The sequence below is a fragment of the Balaenoptera ricei genome, chromosome 4, assembly GCF_028023285.1.
Source record: "Balaenoptera ricei isolate mBalRic1 chromosome 4, mBalRic1.hap2, whole genome shotgun sequence".
Lineage (NCBI taxonomy): Eukaryota > Metazoa > Chordata > Mammalia > Artiodactyla > Balaenopteridae > Balaenoptera > Balaenoptera ricei.
In genome coordinates this window covers 87,146,151-87,154,121 of record NC_082642.1, presented here as the reverse complement: position 1 = coordinate 87,154,121, position 7,971 = coordinate 87,146,151, and the positions used below count along the sequence as shown (strand labels likewise).

The 7,971-nt window shown below is 34.6% G+C and overlaps 1 pseudogene; it reads right to left on the bottom strand.

The window, feature by feature from the left end:
- Positions 1-3,957: 3,957 nt before the first annotated feature.
- LOC132365381 (zinc finger CCHC domain-containing protein 9-like) lies at positions 3,958-4,764 on the bottom strand (annotated as a pseudogene).
- Between the last annotated feature and the right edge of the window lie 3,207 nt (positions 4,765-7,971).

The following is a 7,971-nucleotide window of genomic DNA, read 5'->3' as shown; positions in this document are numbered from 1 at the left end:
TATAAACATTTGCATACAAGTCTTTGTGTGAATACATTTTCATTTCTCTTGGGTAAATACCTAGGAGTGAAATTGCTGTGTTGTATGATGGGTATACATTTAACTTTATAAGACGCTGCCAAACACTTTTGCAAAGTGACTGTGCCATTGTGCATTCCCACCAGTGGTGCATGAGAGTCTGATCCCCATTCTAACACCTGGTGTTGACAATCTTTTTGATTTTACCCATTCTAGTGAGTCTGTAGTGGTATTTCATTGTGGTTTTAATTTCCCTGATGACTAATCATGTCCATATTGGCTAGTCATATATCTTTGTTGAGCAGGTATCTGTTCAAATCTTTTGCCCATTTTTTATTGCATTGTTTGCTTTCTTATTATTCTGGATACAAGTCCTTCACCAGTTAGGTATTTTACAGATATTTCCTCCTAGTCTGTGGCTTGTCTTTTCACTTTTAAATGTGTCCTTAGATGAGCAAAAGTTTTTAATTTCGATGAAGTCCTTTTTATTTTATATATATTTTACAATTCATGCAGTTTGTGTCATGTTTTGGTAATCTTTGCCAGCACAATATCACAAAGATTTTTCCCTCTGTTTTCTTCCAGAAATTTTATTATTTTAGTTCTTATGTTTAGGTCTATGATCCTTTGATCATTTTGTATATGGTGTGAGGTAACGTTTAAGATTCAATTTTTTTCCTCCATGCTGATATCCAGTATCACTTCTTAAGACTACCCATTCCCCATTGAAGTACCTTGGCACTTTTGTAAAAAGTCAATTGACTGTATAAGTGCAAGTCTGTTCCTGGACTCTATTCTGTTCCATTGATTTATATGTCTGTAATTATGCCAATGCAATAGTCTTGATTACTGAAATCAGGGAATGCAAATTCTTCAAAGCTTGTTTATATTTTAAAGATTATTTTGGTTATTTTTGATTCTTTGCTTTTCCATATAATTTTAGAATCAGCTTTCAATTTCTTCAAAACAAGCTTGCTAGGATTTTGATCGGGCTTGCATTAAATCTATAGATCAGTTTGGAGAAAATAAACATTTTAACAATGTTGAATCTTGAAATCTATGAACATGGTTTACCTTTCATTTATTAACATTTTCTTTACTTTCCCTTAATAATATTTTGTAGTTTCCAGCATGCAAGTCTGGCACATTTTTTTTTTTTATGGGCTGTTATTTTTTTTTTAATTTAATTTAATTTATATTTTTATACAGCAGGTTCTTATTAGTTATCTATATTATACATATTAGTGTATATGTATCATATATATATATATATATATATATATATATATATATATATATATATGTTAAATTTATTCCTAAGTATTTTTATGCTGTTTGTAAGTGGAGTTTTTTTTTTTTAAATTTTTATTTCCCAATTGTTCATTACTTATATGTAGAAATACAATAGCTATTTTATTAAACTTTTTACTTTGAAATAATGTAGCTTCACAGGAAGTTACAAAGGTAGTACAGAGGACCCATGTACCCTTCACCCAGTTTCCCCCAGTGGTTATAGTACAATATTAAAACCAGGAATTTGACATTGGCATAATGGGTGTGTATCATTATCATATGTATATATTCATGTAACAACCACCGCAATTGAGATACAGAAATAGGCCATCACCACAAAGATCTCCCCTGTCCTACTGCTTTATTATCACACCCATCCCCCTCTCCCACCATCCCTAAACTTTGGCAACCACTAATCTGTTTTCTATCACAATAATTTTATTATTTCAAGAATGTTATAAACATGGAATCATACAGTATGTGGCATTTTGAGCTTGGCTTTTTTCACTCAGCCTATGCCCTTGAGATCAATCCAAATGGTTGCATATATCAACATATCATTCATTTTTTTTAAGAACATTGTTTATTTTTATTTATTTATTTATTTATGGCTGCATTGGGCCTTTGTTGCTGTGTGTGGGCTTTCTCTAGTTGCGACCAGTGGCGGCTACTCTTTGTTGCTGTGTGCGGGCTTCTCATTGTGGTGGCTTCTCTTGTTGCAGAGCACGGGCTCTAGGCGTGTAGGCTTCAGTAGTTGCAGCATGCGAGCTCAGTAGTAGCGGCACTCGGGCCCTAGAGCACGCGGGATTCAGTAGTTGTGGTGCACCGGCTCAGTAGTTGTGGCCCACTGGCTTAGTTGCTCCGCGGCATGTGGGATCTTCCAGGACCAGGGATCGAACCCATGTCCCCTGCATTGGCAGGTGGATTCTTAAGCACTGCGCCACCAGGGAAGCCCATATCATTCATTTTTATTTCTGAGCAGTATTCTATATTATGTATACACCACTGTTTGTTTGAACATTCACCTACTGAGAGAGATTTTGGTTGTTTTCAGTTTTGGGATGTTACAAATAAAGTGGCTAAGAACAATCATGTATAGGCTTTTGTGTTGACATAGGTTTTCATTTCCCTGGAATGTATGCCTACAAGTACAATTGCCATGAGGTATGGTAAGTGTGTGTTTAGGTTTTAAAGAGACTGCCGAGCTGTCTTCTAGAGTGGCTGTACCACTTAACATCCCCACCAGACACGTGTGAAAGATCCAGCTTCTCTGTATCCTTGCCAGTATTGCGACTATTTTTAAAATTTTAGGTCTAATAGGTACATAGTGATAGTTCATCATGACCTTATTTTGCATCTCTCTAATGGCTAGTGATGTTTAACATTTTTTCATATGCTTATTTGCATCCCTAAGTCTTCTTTAGTGAAATGTCTCTTCATGTCTTTTGCCCATTCCCTAACTGGATTGTTTGGTTTTTTTACTGTGGAGTTTTGAGAGTTTAAAAATATATTCTAGATATAAGTTCTTTTTCCAGATATGTGGTTTTTGCAAATGTTTTCTCCCAGTCTATGCTTATCTTTTCATACTCTTAAGAGAATCTTTTGCAGAGCAAAAGCTTTTAATTTTGATTAAGTCCAGTTTATCAATTTTTTATCTTATGGGTGATGCTTTTGGTCTAAGAACGTTTTACCAAGCCCTAGGTCTTGAAATTTTTCTTCTGTGTTATTATCTAAAAGTTTTATGGTTTTATGTTTTACATTTAAATCTATGGTCCATTTAAAATTAATTGTAAAAGGTGTGAAGTTTAGGTTCTTTATTTTTTTTACCCTCGAATATCCATTTGCTGTGGCATCGTTTGTTAAAAAGACTATTCTTCTCCCATTGAATTGCTTCTGCAACTTTGTTAAAAATCAGTTGGCCCTACTTATGTGGGCCTATTTCTGAGTTCTGTATTCTGTTCCACTGATCTATGGATCTATGCCTCTTGATTACTATAGCCATATAATAAGTCTTAAAGATCAGGTAGAATAATTTCTCTCACTTTATTCTTTTTCAAAATTGTTTTAGTTATTCTACTTCCTTTGCTTTTCTATGTAAATTTTAGAATAAGCTTGTCCATGTCTTCAAAAAGTCTTGCTGGGATTTTTTTTTTTTAAATAACAAGTGAGTTTTTATTAAATATTTAAAAAATACAGATTTTGTGGCAATTATAAATTAATTTCTAATATAATAATAAATTGATACTTTGAACCAAGAAAACAATATAACCAAAAATTCATTTCCTAATGCAAAGCAGGTACCCTATGTTTAGGGATAGTTCATATTAATGCATAATTTTGTTTTTAGAAAAAGATTGTTACAGTCAGGTATATAACCACTTAGTTACACCTAAGCTCTACTGGTTAAAAATAGATTCTTTTAGAAAATCCATTTTAAACATATTATACTTTTTTTCAATGATTTTCTCCAAACAATGGTAGAAGTGTGCCTTGATGGACAGAACTCAGGAACTGGTTTGACCACACCTAGGTTATACTGATATCTACAATATAGGACTCCAAGGGAGAGTCCAGCTCCAACTTATGAAGTAGGCCCAGTTCCGAATGTTTAACAATGAAGTGCTAACAAACCGATAGTACTAATCATCAAAAATGAACAACTTTAGGTAAATTTGTTTTGGGTTTCTGTGGTTTAGGCACATCCAAAATTTCTTCATAGTCCGCACTCATTCCCTTTGCCCAGCAACCAACTGTGACCATTCGATCTGAATTCTGACCATCTTTCTTAAAATGTTCCACAGAGCCACAAAGTCTGCAGCAACCACCATCAGCATAGAGTCCTTTGGGATTATCAGGACAAGATCTGCACAAGTGTCCCATTTCCCCACAAACAAAACATTTTGCAAAAGGAAATTCACCAAAAGCTGGGTCAACTTTAGCCTTGCATTTGGTTATTTCATGCTCTGTGGATCTACACTGGTAACATATTCCAGTGCCCATTTCTTGATTCTCAAGGGCAGCTGGGCAATCTGCAATCCCATGGCCAGGTTTTCTACAATGGAAACATACCATTGCATTTTTCTTTGCTGCTTGTCTTTTTAATCGTCTTCCTTCCTGGCGACTGTCTTTCTTTAAAGCAACTTCAATTTCTTCCCTGACTTCCTGACTGTCTTTTGCTATCATCTCCCCATTGTGAACCATCTGTGAGTTTTGTCTTAGATATTCCATGAATGCATTCACATCTTCATTTAAATACTCCCTTTTCTTTTTATTCTTTTTGTGTTTTGCTTGGGGTGCATCAGTTTTAAGGGACAGACTATTGGCTTCAATTTGTTTACTCTTTGGTAGGTTTTGGCTTTTCCCCTCAAAGAACCCCTTCTTCATGTCCTCCCATGATGTTACAGGGAAGGGTCTTTTGTTCTGTGTGGTAGTAACTCATGCCCACCTGGTCATGGCTTCATCAGATGTTTATCAGTCTGCTGGTGTTGGAGGGTCTCCTGCAGAGGTGGGGGGTGGCTGTGGCTCATCGTGGGGACAAGGACACTGGCAGCAGAAGTTCTGGGAAGTACTCCTTGGCATGAGCCCTCCCAGAGTCCATCAAAGAGCCGGGTAGGCTCCAGTGTTGGGTCGCCTCAGGCCAAACAACCAACTGTCTTGCTGGGATTTTGATAGAAAATTTATTTTACCTGTGTATTGATTTGCGGAGAATTAACATATTTTATGTTGAGTCTTCCTATCCATGAGTGTAGTACGTCTCTCCATTTACTTAGATTTTCTTTGATTTCTTTCATCAGCGTTTTGAAATTTTCAGCATGTAAGTGTTGTACATGTTTTGTTAGACGTACACCTAAGGTTTTTTTTAGTAATTATAAATGGTTTTATATTTTAAATTGCAGTGTCTGTATTCATTGCTAGTATACAGAAATACAATTGATTTTTGAAAGTTTATCTTGTGTCCTACAGTCTCGTTGAACTCACTTATTACTTCTAAGAATTTTATTTTTCTAGATTTCTTAGACTTTGTAATAATATACAATCATGTCATTTGCAGATAAGGAGACTTCTATTTTTTCCTTTTCAATCTGTATGCCTTTTATTTCCTTTTCTTGCCTCATTGCCCTGACTAGACCTTCTAGTACTATGCTGAATAGCCGTGGTGAGAGTGGCCATTTTTGCATTGTTCCGGGTCTTAGAAGAAAAGTATTCTCAACAGTATCTCTCAACATTAAGTATCATGTTAGCTGTAGGTTAAAAAAAAAAAAAAATCTTTCTTATCAAGTTGAGGAGGTTCACCTCTATTCCTATTTTTTGGAGAGTTTTTTAAATCATGAATTTTGTCAAATACTTTTTCTACATTTATTGACATGATCAAATGTTTTTCTCATTTATTTTAGTAATATGGTACATTACATTGATTGCATTTTTAATTTAAACCAATATTGCACTCCTGTGTTAAATCTACATGGTTGTGAAGTATTATCCTTTAAAATATGTCGTTAGATTTTGTATCTAAAATTTTGGTTTTTGTGCCTATGTTCATGAGGGATATTGGTCTGCAGTTTTCTTTCTTTCTCTTTCTTTGAAGAGATCACATCTCTTTGTCTGGTTTTGATGTCAGGGTAATACTGGTCTCCTAAAATAGATTGAAATGTATTCTCTCTTCCTCCATTTTTTGAAGTTTATGTAGGATTGGCATTTTTTCTTTTTTAAATACTTGGAAAATATACCAGTGAAGCTGTCTGGGTCTGAAATTTTCTAAGGGAAAAGTTTTTATTTACAAGTTCAATTTCTTTCAGTGATATGAGGCTATTCAAATTTTTTACTTTCTTTTGAGTCAGTTTTGGTAATTTCTGTCTTACAATGAATTTATGCAGTTTATCTAACTTGTCAAATACATTGGCATAAAGTTATTCATAATAAACCCTGTTAGCCTTTTGATGTCTGTACTAATGTTACCTCTTTTTTTTCTGATACTGATCATTTATATCTTCTCTTTGTTTCTTTTTTATTATTATTATTTAGTTTGGCTGCATGGGGTCTCAGTTGCGGCAGGTGGGATCTTTGCTGTGGCATGCTGACTCCTAGTTGCGGCATGCAAACTCTCAGCTGTGGCATACATGAGGGATCTAGTTCCCCGACCAGGGATCGAACCCGGGCCCCCCCACACCCCCCCACCCCCACCCCCCCGCGTTGGAGTCCTACCCACTGGACCACCAGGGAAGTCCCTCTCTTTGTTTCTTTATCAGCTTAGCTAGGAGTTAATTTTATTGATCTCTTTAGAAAACCAGTTTTCATTTCATTGATTTTTCTCAATTGTTTGTCCATTTTGTATTTTATTGATTTTTGCTCTTATCTTTATTATTTCCTTCCTTATACAGTTGACCCGTGAACAGCACAGGTTTGTACTGTGTGGGTCCATTTATATGTGGGTATTTTTCACTAGTGAATATTGCAGTGCTGCATGATCCTGGATTGGTTGATTCTGTGGATGCAGAACCACAGATATGGAGGAACTGAATATATATTGGGGGGGCTACTAAAAGGTATGTGTGGATTGTCTACTGCAGGGGAGGATTGGTGCCCCTAGCCCCCACATTGTTCAGGGGTCAACTGTACTTAATCTGGGTTTCACTGCTCTTTTTTTCTAATTTATAAGAAACCTAGGTTACTGATTTTAGGTATTTATTCCTTTCTGATATAAGCATTTAAAACTATTCATTTTCTGTAAGCACTAATTTAGTGCATGCCACTTATTTTAATATAGTCTATTTTAATTTTCATGTCTTTAAAACTTTTATATTTCCCTTGTGATTTATTTTTTGACCTATGGATTCTTTTAAAATGTGTCATTTAATTTTCAAATATTTGGCATTTTCCTAGATATCTTGTTGTTATTGATTTCTAATTAAACCCACTGTGGTCAGAGAACACAGTTTGTATAATTTCAGTCTTTTAAAATTTGCAGAGACTTGTTTGTGTCTCGGCATATCATGATTCCTAACGATCCCCATGTAGACTTGAATATGTGTTCTTGCAGTTGTTGGATATAGCATTTTACAGGTATCAATTAGGTCAGAGTGGTTGAAATTGTTCAGATTTTCTATGTCTTTGTTGTTTATATTTATCTAATTGTTCTACCTCTTGCTGAGAGTGGATGTTAAAACCTCCAACTATGATCATGGAATTATCTATTTCTCCCTTTGATTCTGTTAATTTTTACCACGCATATTTTGAAGTTTTATTATGAGGTACATGTATACTTAAGATTTTCAAGTCTTCTTGTTGAATTGATCCTTCATCATCATGAAATGTCTCTTTTTACTTCGTTAATTTCTTTGTCTCGATATCTATTTTTAAATTAATTTTGTATTGGACTATAGTTGCTTTGATGTCTGTTTTATCTGATATTAATAGAGCTCCTCACACTTATGGCTATTGTTTGCAAGGCATATATATTCTTTTTAACCATCCATTTACTTTCAGCCTATCTTTGTCTTTATATTTAAAGTAAGTATATTTTTTATAAACAGCATATAGTTGGGTCTTGCTTTTATTTTTATCCAATGTGACCAACTATGCCTTTTACTTAGATTGTTTTGTCCATTAATTCTTTTTTTTTTTTTTTAAGAAATTCACGTTCTTTTATTTATTTATTTATTT